General features: G+C 37.8%; 1 non-coding gene across 1 annotated transcript; it reads right to left on the reverse strand.

The window, feature by feature from the left end:
- Nucleotides 1-247: 247 nt before the first annotated feature.
- TRNAW-CCA (transfer RNA tryptophan (anticodon CCA)) lies at nt 248-319 on the reverse strand. The gene has a single exon. It is a non-coding gene; the product is annotated as a tRNA-Trp (tRNA).
- Nucleotides 320-15,944: the final 15,625 nt, after the last annotated feature.

The following is a 15,944-nucleotide window of genomic DNA, read 5'->3' on the forward strand; positions in this document are numbered from 1 at the left end:
GAACTAACAAAATATTATAAATTAACTATATGTGTGTCTTAGTCACTCAGTTGTGTCCAACTCTTTGCAAACCCTTCATCTGTAGCCTGCCAGTCTCCTCTGTCCATGGAATTCTCCAAGCAAGAATACTGGAGTGGGTAGCCATTCCCTTCTCCAGGGGATCTTCCTGACCCGGGGATTGAACCTAGGTCTCCTGCATTTCAGGCAGATTCTTTACTGTCTGAGACACCAGCCTAAAAAACCAATCTGACACCAACGTGACTTGAACACACAACCTTCTGATCTGGAATCAGACGTGCTACCATTGCACCACAAGGTCACACAAAATCAACTATATTTCAATTAAAAAAGAAATAAATGGATGTTTGAGTCTGAAGAGTTTGCAGAAGGAAGATGTTTTTCCAATAGACGGTAGCACTCAATCAGTCTAGCCATGAAATTTGGGAGATCTGATGTTTAAAGATTTGGTAATTCCAGGGGCTTTCTTGTTCCCACAGGAGTTGGCTATGGAATAAAGCTCACAAATGGGCCTTTTTATGCTGGGCAGTAAGAAAGGAGAGCCAAAGAGAAATGGCAGCTAACCTGAAAGAGCTAGAAAAGAAAGTGCCTGTGTGTTGCCTGGGTCTGCTCTTTCTATTTCAGATGTGGGAAGGGCTTTTTGTGGCCAGACAATCTTCTTTAAATGGTGGCTGAGAGCATGAATAATGGGGGCACTGAGCCCCTCAAGAAGCTGAAAGAATCACACAAGCATTGGCTGGAGTACTGGACATCTTAGAAGCCCTGGGTATCTCATAATTCGCTGAAGAGCCTTATGAGCAGAGTAACCAAGAGTCACCCCATAGGGGTCTAGTGGTGAGATGTGGTCTCTACCAAAAACCAAGCCAGGGTTCAGACAAGAACATTCAGGCCAATCCTCTCCTCGTGGCAGATATCTTATTACAGGCTGCAGATGCCATCAAGGCCAGAGGAGGATGAGGAAGGAGGCATGTGGGCTCAGAGAAAGAGGAAAACAAAGACCATTCAACTGAGCAGTGTTGGGAATCCAGCAGTAACTGGGTCAACTTTACCCAAACTGGACTCTAAAAGCATATTTGAAACTGCTGGACTTGTGAACTATTCAGTTTTAAGCTGGAAGGGATTGGAATATGTAGAAATAAAAATTTTCAACAGAAAAAGAGTCACAGATGTAGAAACAATCTTATATCCACAGGAGGCGGGGTGGGGGAAACGGGAGGGCAGATAAATAAAACAGATAACTAATAAAGACATAATGCATAGCACGAAAAACTCTACTCAGTACTTTTATGGGGGAAAAAATATAAAAAGAGTGGATATATGTTATATGTATATATATAACTGATTCACTTTACTCCACAGCAGAGAGTAACACAACATAGTAAATCAACTATACTCCAATAAAAAAATTTTAATGTTTAAAAATAAATAAAAGAGCAAAAATTTCATTCTTCTTTTTAAAGATTTAACTTTAAATGGAATGTAATCTATAAATTTGGATTCACCATGTTGTACACTGGAAACTAACATTAATGCTGTAAATCAACTATACTTCAATTAAAAAATAATTTTTCAATCTTCTGTGAGAAACAGTAATGAAGACTCAGAGGAAAATAAGTTACTAGATAGTAACTAGATAAAGTTACTATCATAAAGAACATATGATAGTTTATACATATCTGCTATGACCCTATCAAATTTATACATATTATACCTTAAAAATTCTAAAGCTTCTCTTTCCCAAACTAAACTTTTCATTTTCCAAACAATAGGCTAAACTTTGAGGGAAATTCACATAAGTCACTTTTGGGTAGATCAAATTAACTATCAGTGTTTTCCCCGTGAGATAAGCACCTTGAACCTTATAACCTTGGCCAAGCCATGGTTCCAGCTTCCTCATGTAAGTTTAGGAATTGAACCTAATGGTCTAAATTTTCTTCCAACTCAGTAATTTAAAGAAAAAGTAGAAAGTTCTCAGGTCTTTGTTTAGAACCAAATGTATAATTAAAGCAAGATAGAAATAGGGGACTAGCTTCCCTCCCAGAAATTTACTTATCTGAAGGTTCAGAAATGTCCAAACAAGTTAATATTTCACTGCAAGGTGTTTGTGGAATATTTACTTCATAAACTGACATAGGTTTACCTATCAATCTTTGTTTGATCCAAGATTAACTCATAAATCAGACAAGAATAAATGAACCCTCACCAGTGGGCCTCTTAAAAGAATTAAACTTTAGTATGTCATCAGCCAGCTTTTTTTGATTGAATAGAATGAGAAAGCAACACATTCCTTCCAAAGAACTTTCCTCCTAGAAGTTAAAGTTTCCCTCTGGAAAGATAAAAGGTGTTATTTATTTTGCTTAATAAAGACTTTCTAGAATAATAATGCTTTCAGTATTAGCAAATTTGTAAACTCTATAAATCCTCAGACCTGCTCTCCTTTAAGTCTTTTAAGTCAAGAGATTCTAAGTCTCTTTTAAATCCCCCAGAATATGATTCCTGGTGATTTACTATAAATCCCAATGCAGCTAGGAAGCATTAATGCATTTTGTTCGATAAGACTTTCTTATGAATGCAGAGCCATCATGTTTTCCGATATATGATTCTGTTCACATCTGCTATAGGGTTTGGAGGAGTGGCAGGCATTGGCGATTTTGTAAAGTGTTCTTGAAGCAATAGAAAAGTGAAAAAAAGTCATAATTTTCTATGGGGATAATTTCTATGTCACAGTGACACTTTTAAATGTTTTCAATAGTGTTGATTTATTAGGAAACTTAGAAAGGTAGTGCTTAGAACCAGCTTTCCCCATAAAATCTCAGTGACGGAGAATAACTTTTACATTTTTCAAACTGTCCATTGTGAAAGATTTTTTCATTACGATGAAGGTGTTTAGAGGTTTTTGATTTAACACAGAATGATAACTCCCTTGAGTTGCAGACTTCTGGAAAGAACCAACAATGAAACAAACATTCTCACCCTTCCCCTGAGTGAGTTCAATCATGAAATACATTTGATGATCCATGGCAACACAATACTTCCCTGACTTGGTTGAGTTCTCTATTACAAAACTTGGATTCTCACAAATCAAAATTAATTTATACATGTATTACTTTGACCTTGTATTTTCAAAACAAGAAAAGCTCCCGCTCCTGCCTATTCACCACTGTTATGTGGTTAATTCAGACAGTGGTGAAACTGTCCTAGTTTGTCCTGGACTGAGGGGTTTCCAAGATGCTAGATTTTCAATGCTCAGACCAGGAGGGAATACAAAATAAGCTGGTCACCCTACAGAGGTTTCCAAACTTTAGGGTGCCTCATAATTACTTGGAAGGCTTGTTAAAATTCAGATGTCAGAGCCCCACCCCCCAAGTTTATATTCAGCAAATCTAACAAATTCCCAGGTGATTGTCCGAGGGTCACACTTTGAAAAGACACTGCAATATGCCTGGACTTTCCTGGCCACAACTGATCGAAATGATCTTACCAGAAAGTCTATCACAATGGGAAAACTGGTCAACCACTTGTAAAAGAATGAAACTAGAACACTTTCTAACACCATACACAAAAATAAACTCAAAATGGATTAAAGATCTAAATGTAAGACCAGAAACTATAAAACTCCTAGAGGAGAACATAGGCAAAACACTCTCTGACATAAATCACAGCAAGATCTTCTATGACCCACCTCCCAGAATATTGGAAATAAAAGCAAAAATAAACAAATGGGACCTAATGAAAATTAAAAGCTTTTGCACAACAAAGGAAACTATAAGTAAGGTGAAAAGACAGCCCTCAGATTGGGAGAAAATAATAACAAATGAGGAAACAGACAAAGGATTAATCTCAAAAATATACAAGCAACTCCTGAAGCTCAATACCAGAAAAATAAACGACCCAATCAAAAAATGGGCCAAAGAACTAAACAGACATTTCTCCAAAGAAGACATACAGATGGCTAACAAACACATGAAAAGATGCTCAACATCACTCATCATCAGAGAAATGCAAATCAAAACCACAATGAGGTACCATTACACGCCAGTCAGGATGGCTGCTATCCAAAAGTCTACAAGCAATAAATGCTGGAGAGGGTGTGGAGAAAAGGGAACCCTCTTACACTGTTGGTGGGAATGCAAACTAGTACAGCCACTATGGAAAACAGTGTGGAGATTTCTTAAAAAACTGGAAATAGAACTGCCATATGACCCAGCAATACCACTTCTGGGCATTCACACTGAGGAATCCAGATCTGAAAGAGACACGTGCACCCCAATGTTCATTGCAGCACTGTTTATAATAGCCAGGACATGGAAGCAACCCAGATGCCCATCAGCAGATGAATGGATAAGGAAGCTGTGGTACATATACACCATGGAATATTACTCAGCCATTAAAAAGAATTCATTTGAATCAGTTCTAATGAGATGGATGAAACTGGAGCCCATTATACAGAGTGAAGTAAGCCAGAAAGATAAAGAACATTACAGTATACTAACACATATATACGGAATTTAGATAGATGGTGGCGATAACCCTATATGCAAAACAGAAAAAGAGACACAGAAGTACAGAACAGACTATTGAACTCTGGGGGAGAACATGAGGGTGGGATGTTTTGAAAGAACAGCATGTATATTATCTATGGTGAAACGGACCACCAGCCCAGGTGGGATACATGAGTCAGGTGCTCGGGCCTGGTGCACTGGGAGGACCCTGGGGAGTCGGGTGGGGAGGGAGGTGGGGGGGGGGGATCGGGATGGGGAATACGTGTAACTATATGGCTGATTCATGTCAATGTATGACAAAACCCACTGAAATGTTGTAAAGTGATTGGCCTCCAACTAATAAAATAATATTTAAAAAAAAAAAAAAAAAAAAAAAGAATTTGACATTGGAACTCAATGCTGCTGCTGCCGCTGTTAAGCCGCTTCAGTCTGTCCAACTCTATGCGACCCCATAGATGGCAGCCCACCAGGCTCCCCCGTCCCTGGGATTCTCCAGGCAAGAACACTGGAGTGGGTTGCCATTTCCTTCTCCAATGCATGAAAGTGAAAAGTGAAACTGAAGTTGCTCAGTCGTGTCCGACTCTTCGCAACCCCATGGACTGCAGCCCATCATGCTCTTCCATCCATGAGATTTTCCAGGCAAGAGTACTGGAGTGGGTTTCCATTCCTTTCTCCTGGAACTCAATATCTTACATCAATAACCGTGGTTGTATAAAACATCTACATCTGATCTCTAGGTACAGGGGAAAAGGGGAGGTGTGGCAGGATTCTTTTGTACCTAACATGTTTCCAGTTCCTGAATCCAGCATTTCAATGAGGCTCAATAGTACCTGTCACCCTCCAGTTCTACCAGGTTTTTCTCATTGCTACTGAAAAACTGGACTTCTCAGGTGGCTCAGTGGTAAACAATCTCCCTGCCAATGCAGGAAATGCATGTTTGATCCCTGCGGTGGGAAGATCCCCTGGAGAAGGAAATGACAACCCACTCCAGTAATCTTGCCTGGGAAATCCCATGGAGAGGAGCCTGGTGGGCTACAGTCCATGGGGTACCAAAGAGTCAGACAATTTACAGCAACAACAACTGATAAACTATTGTTTTTTTTTTTTACTTTGGCTACTCTGAGTGTCTCATGTTACATAAGTCAACACAACCCTGATTAAAACCACACTGCTCCAAATAATTTTATGCAATATAGAAAACAATTGAGCTAAGTCCAGGAAAATATTAATTGGTTCTGAGCCACTTTAGTGTTTTTTATAACTTTTAAAACTGCCTGAGAAACTACTCTAAGTCCTCACACTATGACAGAGCTTGGAAAGTTGATGGGCTTCTCACATAGATGCCTAAACTAAATGTGCAAATGCTATAAGGAGAGAAGTAAAAGGAAAAATGACCTACTCAAGTTAATTAAGATGTCCAAAGAGGACAGTTCACCACAATGTTGGGGTCCATTGAAATCTCATGAGACTTAGAGCATTAGAGTAATTGATGGATTAGACTAAGTGTCTCTGCCCTCCGTGGAATTTTACAGGCAACTCCACAGAGAAAATTGAGAATGTTATATTTCCTTGATCAGAAATGGAACCATGTTTTCAAGACTTTGAAGAGGATTTGAGAAGCATGGAGCCCATTACAGCCTGAGTCATCTCTCCACCTCTCACAGCAAAATTACCATCCTGCTTTTAAAGATGCTTAAAGAGAATGATTTCAAAATCTCTCCTAACAAATCTTCTCTAATAATCAGTAGAATTCACTGCCTAGAAATGTCCTGATGACATCCAGAGCGCTCCTCCTCCATTTATAGTTTGTTTCTTTTAACCTAGGGAACAGCCGATCAGGTGTTTTGAGTGACAAAAAACAGGCTCTTGAAGGCCAATGCTGATTTTGCCTTTTATCATATTTCCTTTGACCCCGCACTGCTGCAACCCTCTGGGACAACCTCAAATATTTTGTTTCTCTACTCAAACCCACCAGTTTCTGAAATTCTTGATTTATTAAATAGCACTCGGTGATCTATTCTCCTAAATACAGTATTTTCTGTTATGAGTCCCTGCTTACTTTTAGTCTCCTTTGCACACACAATATCTTCCTAAAGTGCTTCTCCTTGAGTGTGACCCCTATGCTCTTCTAACATAAATCTTTCTGCCTGATTCTAACCACATTTTCATGGGCTGCACCATCTTCAGTTCATCCGAGTGATTTTGAATCCCAATTCTGTCGTCTATCAGGCTATTTACCATCTCCTCATTCTCACTTCCCAAGTCATCAAAAACCTAATAAATGTGTTTTTTGCCATCTTTCAGGTAAACATGTTACAACTTTCAAAAGTTCTGGATTTATAATCCCTAAAATTTGATTTATCACCCACACATAACTCAAGGTGTCAAGACTCACAGATAACAGACACAAATACAGTATTTGTTATCAGATACACTTACAGTGTAGAGAGAGATTACACAGCTTTGCTATTTAAAATACACCCTCTGCTTTAGCTGCAGGTTTCTCCCTTTCAGCAGTATTTACCAGAGTAATCCTCATCCAGTTTCATTACGTCCTCGTTAGTACTTGTCTGTTATCTCCTCACTGCCGAATCAAGAGTAAAGGTTCTTTCTGTTTTATGATCCCTGTGGGCAAATGTCATTCTTGGCTGAACACATCGAGTGCCCATAAGGTTCTAATAGTTGAAGTGTGTAAAGCACCTGCCATCCATCAAGGTTTATGATGTGGTTACCATAGCTACCAAAACCCCATGCATTCCACATCACATGGGATCTGCTCTGTAAGAAAAAAAAAGAGAGAGTGAGAGAGAAAGGTCTGCCAGGGAATTAGCCACATGAATTCAGTTCCAATTAAACAATAAAATCAGGCAAGAAATAACTCAAAATTATGTAAAACACAACAGTAAATTAAGAGTTGCCAGGATGAGCTGAGAACAAACACAAAATCATACTGACCTAAAATAGGAAGACAAAAATAAATCCATATCACTTCTCTTTTATGCTGCATCATATCAGCAGATGGCAAGGTGTACAATTTTCAAGGCTTCCTTGGAGATCACCTTTGGAAAAAAATGCTGGAGTACATAACTTTTAATCAAAAGTTACTGTGGAATCCTTTTTTCTTTCCCCAAAGAAGTTTGCTTTTAAATAACAATGCTAGAGTGGTATGTTATACCAAACCTTTCATCTGAAAGGCACATAATGCTCTATAAATGTATTAATTCTCACAACTTTTCTGTAAAGCACAGGGGAAGCAAAATCCCCAGATGTGCATATTGAATTTTTAAAAAGCAGTTTAAGTTGAATCAATAGTCTATTCAGAAAAGAAGGTTAAAAAGGTAGGCTTTGCACTGTGTCTTAATAATCAAAGTCCACTAAGAATTTATTAGACTATGACAAAAGAAAAAGAAAGGAAATAACTTAAGCTTTTGTACATTAACTATTTGGCTTTTATTAAATGCTACCTTCCATACTTTCCATAGCATTGGGAGAGAGCAATTTAATATTAACAACTTCATCATGTCGCTGTCAGTTTGCAAATATTGGGCTGGCCAAAAACTCCGTGCGAGATTTTTTTTTTAATATCCTATGGAAAAACTCAGTCCATCCTAAAGGAAATCAGTCCTGAATGTTCATTGGAAGGACTGATGTTGAAGCTGAAACTCCAATACTTTGACTACCTGATGTGAAGAGCTAACTCATTTGAAAAGACCCTGATGCAGGGAAAGATGGAAGACGAGAGGAGAAGGGGACGACAGAGGATGAGATAGTTGGATGGCATCACTGGCTCAATGGACATGAGTTTGAGTAAACTCCAGGAGTTGGGGATGGACAGGAAGGCCTGGTGTGCTGCAGTCCATGGGGTCACAAAGAGTCAGACACGACGGAGCGACTGAACTGAACTAAACTGATGGCAAAACTCAAACAAAATTTTTTGGCCAGTCCAATAGAAACTGAATATAGCCCCAGAATAGCTCCCCAGCAAGACACTAGAGAAAAAAAAAAAATCTAAGATTTCATTATGCTATTGTTTAAAAACAAACATTTATTAAAATTTGGATTAAACTGAAAAACAAACTGACACATATTTGGACAATATGTACCAAGAATCTTCAAAATGTTCCTACCCTGTCTCATTAATTAAACTGGTACAGATTATTTCTATTTGTAGGAAAGAATGCAAAATTCAAATAAAGATCTTTGATGTGATTTACAGAAGTATATATAAGTAGTAAATTGAAAATATTCAAAATAAGTGAAAAGATTAAATATTATAAGCCTAGCCATCAGTTCATTCATTTACCACTTATTGCATATCTCCTGTGTTCCAGGCACAAGAAATACAAAGTCAAAAAAGACATGCTCTTATAGACATGATCCCTGCCTTATGGTGTTAGAATCTAATGTAAATACACTATAAGCACCCTGGAAAACTATCTGCACAATGTAGCAAAAAATCAAAGAAGGAAGTGTTCAGCTATACACTGAAAAGACGAAAGTCAGGAAAATTTTTACAGGGTTAACCTTTGCTCTAAGTCTTCAGATAGGTGTTTGACAATCAGATTGAACTTAACTAGCGTTACTGAAAAGGGGAAGCAAGGCAGTGGGACCTGGGAATACCCAGGCTGACGTCGCAGGACTGAACGGAAGCAGTGGCTTTGAGGAGGGGAGGAGGAGCAGACACGGGTAAAGTGGTGTTGGTTCTCTTTCAGAACTTCATGATTTGAACAGAGGGGATGAAATGGGTAAGGTGAAGGAACAAGGATGATTGATTGCTGATATTCTGACTCTGGAACAAGGAGGGTAAGAGATAGGGAATCCAAGAGGAAATAAAGCAGAAAGAGAATTAATAGCACTTAGACAGGAAGAGGTGGAATTGTCTGAGGAGCATCTAAGTGGTAATAGCCAATAAAAAGAAAGATGGATCTGAAATCTGTACTTGAGAGTAATGGACGTATGTGTGTAGTAATAATCACAGGAGAGCATGAGAGTGTGAAGATTGAAAGGAAGAGCCAGGACAGAGCCCAGGGTGTACTAACGCACCAAGGGGTGGAGAGAGGAAGGGCAGCCCTCCAAAAGAAATGTGACACAGATAAGGTTACAAAGAAATCAGTGAGTTGGGTGTATCAACTGTCATGGGTGCCATTTTCCAGAGCAAGCTGTATAGCGACCAGTAGAGGCAGAAGTTTGAATAGAATGACTCTAAAACTGAATAAGAAATTGACCCCCAAGAGAAGGAGAAAGGGCAGTAATTAAGAGTGGGATATATGATTACAAAATGATATGTTTAAAGTCGGAGAGACTTGCAGATACTCTCAGATGATAGAGATTGAAGTGACTGAGAGGAAAAGATTAAAAGTATAAGAGAAAACACAGTAAATGATGAAATGATGTAGGCTTTTCCAAGCTTTTAATAAATGATATATTTTTGTGGAGACAAGTAAGTAACACTTTAAACAGATTTTAATAAAACTCTAAGGTTCTTGGCAGAAGTGAAAAAGTGAAAGTTATAAAACTGAACATAGATTATTATGTCAACTTGGTAAAACAAAATATTTGTTTCAAAAAATTGAAGGAAAATATATGAAATGATAATGATGGTTGATTTTGAGGAAAGTTATTTTCATCCTATGCTTTTCCATTTTTCTTAAATTTTTAAAAATTAATATGAACTAATTTTATAATAATAAGTTCTTAAAGTTCTCAAAATGAAAGCTGAAAGAAGGATAAAGGAACAAAAGAAGAAGGAATGAAGCAAGAAAAGACAGACAAAGAAAAAAGTGCTGGTGGAAGGGAAGATCTACCCCCTAGAATGTGAGAATCACCAAAGTTCACACAGGGAACCCAGCCTAGGACCCAGATTATAGGAGATTATAGCATTTCAGAGAGAAGCTATTTCCTAGTACTTCACATTTTAAAAGTTCTATTTCTGTTAGATCTCTATCAGTGTAAAATGTGTAGGGTTTTTTCAATGATTAAGCAAAAGACGTCGCATCTTCACAAGTTGCAGCACTTGCTACCTCATAAATGTTTATCTTTTCTCCGTGGGGATGTTACATACTGCGAATGAAAACTCTTCACTGTGAGAAAGAGAGATCAGGACTTGCATTGTTAGGAAAGAGAAATATTGACAGGGTGATATTTGCACACTGAAGATGCTATTAACCATAAATTTTTATCTGAAATAAAATGTGATATTCACGAATAAAACAGATTTTTTAAAATTCTCTTGAATTTACACATTTGTTCTACTTGGAAATTTTTTAACCTGCCAATACATTCATACAGTTGACATTTTACAGACCTAGAAAATTAGAAGTAATTGATTCAGTCGTATCATTACATATCAATTAGTGTGTTCAAGGCCAGAGATTTCTTCTCTTTTTTTTCCAGATCCTTTGACACTTTTGGCTACATGGATTAGTTATTCCCCAGAAGGCCTCACTGGAGTGCCTGTAAATAGAGAAAGCATCCCTAGCAAACTACAGCCCAAACAAGGCTTCTTTGTATGTGGCTAGGCCAACTGCAGCTCTGTTGCACTACTGGGTTATAAAAATATATTTCATTTTTATTATTTAGCACTGTAGCACAATAGGAACTTGGGGCTACAATCAGCATCACTTAATTTTCCTTGAGAACATTTAAAATTGGAATAGAAAAATCACATCCAACTTAATATTTCACCATTTGCTTGTACTGTTTTCATGTCTCCTTTAGGAGAGAAAAAAAGCAGTTATATACTCAAATAATTACAGCAATATCTTTAAAAGTGGGATCACCAAAACCAACCTGTTTATTGTTCTGCTCAATGTTTCAGGTCTAAGCAGCTTTCTTGATATACAGGGGCATTTTTTTTCCTATTTACTATGGGACTTGAATATATTTTTTCTAATCAGTTCTGCAAATACTAGGCCCTAAGTGAGAAAATTACTGAAGAAACATAGAAGTGTTTATTGTATGACTGCTACAGGTGGAGAAGTTACTTAGAATATATTTAGTTTCAAACACAAGACTTGCCTAGAGAATGTCTACAACCAGAATACTATTTACATTTATCTTAACAGAAACAGACTTATCGACAGAAAACAGAATATATATATATATATATATAACTATAATTATTCAGTTATATATATAAATGAATCACTTTTCTGTATACCAAAAATTAGCACATTATAAATCAACTATACTTCAATAAAACAAATTTTTAAGAAATTTTGAAAATAAAAAATAAATTTATCTTACTATTTAAAGGAATCCTCCACAAAGAATACTCTGAATTGCTGCATTTTAACAAATATTATAGTACAAATATTTTTAGGAATTTTCATTCCATGGTGGAGATGTTCCAGCTTCTTCAAATCAACATTAAAAGACACAAGAAAATCCTCCTCTTGGAACCTGGACAGGATTTCAACTCACGGTTGAAAGTTTCATAACTAAACAAATAATAAAATTTGTTGTTGAATCCAGGACCGTATATAATACAGCTTAATATAAAAAGTGGTTTCTCTGTGCAATCAATAAGGAACATAAATCCTTTCCACCTGAGTGCCAGAAGTTTGCCCAAGAAGTAAAAGAAATTTACTCTTAATAATTACATTGACTTTTATTCTTCAAGCGATAATATATTGTTTGTAATAAAAGAAATTTTGATTTGGGGGGAGAGAGAAGAAAAAGCTAGTTTAAATAGATAAGCCAATAATTGTTTTCCTTCCTCATATAATCCTCAAATTGTATTCAACTTACTTTTTTCAATGAGAAAATGACTTTAAAAAAGAGAAAAAAGAAAGAGATCTTCCTGACATTAAGTTTCTTAACAAACCAGAAGAAGTCTTAAAAGATTTTTCTTTCAAGGAAATGTTTTCATTTACATTTGACCCTTGAAAAACACAGCTTTAAGTTGTACCAGTCCACTTACATGAATTTTTTCTTCTTTTAGTAAATAAAGTACTACATGATCTGAAGTTGAGTGAAAGGGCAGATGCAGATTCCATAGATACAGAGAACCAACTATGGTACTTGAGCATCCACGAACTTCAGTGTCCAAGGTGGGTCCCAGAACAGATCCCCTGTAGATACAATGGTATATATCTCTAATGAGAGAAGGTCTAGAATATTTCAGGTAATGGAATAATCCCTTCTCCCCTTAACTTCTGATAATACTTTCTGAAATTAGCGGGGGTTTGGCCTTAACCACCACATCAATTCCTACCATTATATATAGCACTTTTTTGGCATGATTTCCCTTTCCCCTCAACTTTTCAACCACAGCTATCATGAAAACCCTGTCTGTTTTTCTTCCATGAAGTTTTTCTCAGTAACTCAAGGTAACGTTCATTCTTATTTCTGATCCCCTCTAGCGATTTTCCTTTGTACTATATGCATTGAGCAATGCACCACGCTATCTTATATTCCTTTCTAATTAAAACATGAAAACTTTCCCTTGTAAGATGATTAGATGTTTAAAGGCAAAGTCCCTCTACCATATGTCTTCTATATGTACATAATGTTTGGTGCTGTCTTTTGGAAACTGAGGCAATAAAAAATAAATGATTACAATTCATTTTAAAATAAAATTTGTTTTATATTCATCTTGAAGCAAACACACACTCATTGTAAGAGATTCAGGATTCTGTTACTTACAACACAGAACGAACTGTATTTTTCAAAAACCAAGTGTTTATCTTTCCAAACATTTTCCTGTATATTTTTATGTAACTGTTATACTTGCTTCCTTGTAATTTTTTTTTTCTAAATAATAGGTAATGGACAAGAACAGAGATGCATGTTACAGTACTCCACTGGATACATATGTTATTTAAATAGCCCCTTCCTGAAGTCGTTTCCTTTTATTAAAGCATGTCTCTTCTTAAAAATAAGAAAGTTCCTGTTAAAATTTTTGTGCATATGTCTACTTATTTTCTTAGGATTAAACTCTTAAAAGTAAGCACTAAAGGTAATTAAGTGTGCAAACGTGAAAGTGGAAGTGTTAGTCACTCAGTCGTGTTTGATTCTTTGCAACCTCCTGGACTGTGTAAACCGCCAGGCTCCTCTGTCCGTGGAAGTGTCTGGGCAAGAATACTGGAGTTGGTAGTCGTTCCCTTCTCCAGGGGATTTTCCTGACCCAGGGATCAAACCCAGGTCTGCTGTCTCCTGCACTGCAGGTGGATTCTTTGCCATCTGAGCCACCAGGGAAGCCCAATAAAGTGTGTAGACATCTCAGTACAGTATTTGGTGCAAAGTAAAAGCTAAGTGCTACCTGGAATCACTGCTGAAATTGCTGGCCCCAAGCAATGGCGCATGCAGCTAAGTCACTTCAGTCATGTCCGACTCGTTGCGACTCCATGGACTGTAGCCCACCAGGCTCCTCTGTCCATGGGATTTTCAAGGCAAGAATACTGGAGTGGGTTCCCATGCCCTCCTCCAGAGGATCTTCCCCATCGAGGGATCAAAGCCACATCTCCTGCAGCTCCTGCACTTCAGGCAGATTCTTTACCACTGAGCCACTGGGAAAACCCTCAAGCAATAGTATATTTTATTAATTGTTTTAAATGACCACCTATCAAAACTGAACCAATTCATATGCACTATCAGTGTACAAAAAGAGCCCATGTCCTCATAACTCTGCCCATTTTTTAAATATTTGATAATTATCGTAAATATTACTTGTTCAGTCACTCAGTCACGTCAAACTCTGCAACCCCATGAACTGCATGCAGCACGCCAAGTTTCTCTGTCCTTCACCATCTCCCGGAGGTTGCTCAAACTCATGTCCATTGTCAGTGAGGCCATCCAACCATCTCATCCTCTGTCATCCCCTTCTCCTCCTGCCCTCAATTTTTCCCAGCATGAGGGTCTTTTCCAATGAATTGGCTCTTCACATCAGGTGGTCAAAATATTGGAGCTTCAGCATCAGTCCTTCCAAAGAATATTCGGAGTTGATTTTCTTTAGAATTGACTGGTTTGATCTTCTTGCAGTCCAAGTGACTCTCAAGAGTCTTCTCTAGCACCAGAGTCCAAAAGCATCATTTCTTCAGTGCTCAGCCCTTTTTATTGTCCAGCTCTCTCACATCCAAAGATGATCACTGGAAAAATCATAGCTTTGACCATAACGATCTTTGTAGACCAAGTAATGTCTCTGCTTTTTAATATGCTGTCTAGGTTTGTCATAGCTTTTCTTCCCAGGCACAAGTGTCTTTTAATCTCATGGCTGCAGTCACCATCCACAGTGATTTTAGAGCCCAAGAAAATAAAGTCTATCACTGTTTCCATTGTTTCCCCATCTATTTGCTATGAAGTGATGGGACTGGATACCATGATCTTCACTTTAAATATTGCTACTGCTCATCAATATTTCCATTTCTCCTCACTTTCCAGATACAGGAGAGGATTCTAATTCTCTGCCCTCTTGAAGTTAGCTGGAGCCAGATAACTTGTTTTGGCCAGTAAGTACAAGTCAAAATGACTTTTGTCAGTTCTAGATACAACCATTCAAGAACCATTCAAAACTCTGTCTGCTCTCTCTTCCCCCACCACATTGTCTAAGGAGGTCAAATCTTCAAGACAGTGCTTCTATAAGTTGATGGGTTCCCCGAGTCACAGCTTAGAGAACAGACGCCCCAGAGAACCTTCCAGACTACCCACAGAGGATTACATCCCAAGTGAAAAATCATTTTGTACCAAGACTGTAAAATTTAGGTGTCTGCTTCTCAGCAAACATAACCTATCCAAACTACCCAAAAGATGAAAAATTCTTACCATCTGATTCCTTTAGCTACTAATAATCTTATATATCCTATCATATCTTTTTAAACTGGGGGTGAGAGGGAATTACCTATTTATGTTTTCTAGGAAAGTGTTTGATTCTTAATCATGTACTTTTAGTAGCTCAATATTAACCCATCCCTTGCCTCATCCCAGACACTCAGAAATTCTGTAGCACTTGAGAAGAGGTTCCAAGTGACTCAGATGGCAAAGAATCTGCCTGTAGTGCAGGAGACCTGGGTTCAATCCCTGGGTCAGGAAGATCCCCTGGAAAAGGAAACAGCAATTCACTCCAGTATTCTTGACTGGAGAATTCCATGGACAGAGGAGCCTGGCAGGCTACAGTCCACGGGATCACAGAGAGTCGGACACAACTGAGTGACTAACACTTTCATAAAGTACAAAGGATCTCTGAGATGTCTGTGACTTTGCTCATTAATCAGAGGACAAATACTGCATATTTATCTTGAGATCCCTATTAGGATGTGATATAAGTATGTATGCCTCAAAATATCATCTCTTGCATATTCTCCATAGCATCTATCACATTGTTTGTTAACTAATAGGTACTCAACAGGGCTTCCCTGATGGCCCAATGGTAAAGAATCAGCTTGCAATGCAGGAGACACAGGAGATATAATTCAGTGCTTTGGTCAG

This window comes from Muntiacus reevesi, chromosome 8, assembly GCF_963930625.1.
Source record: "Muntiacus reevesi chromosome 8, mMunRee1.1, whole genome shotgun sequence".
NCBI lineage: Eukaryota > Metazoa > Chordata > Mammalia > Artiodactyla > Cervidae > Muntiacus > Muntiacus reevesi.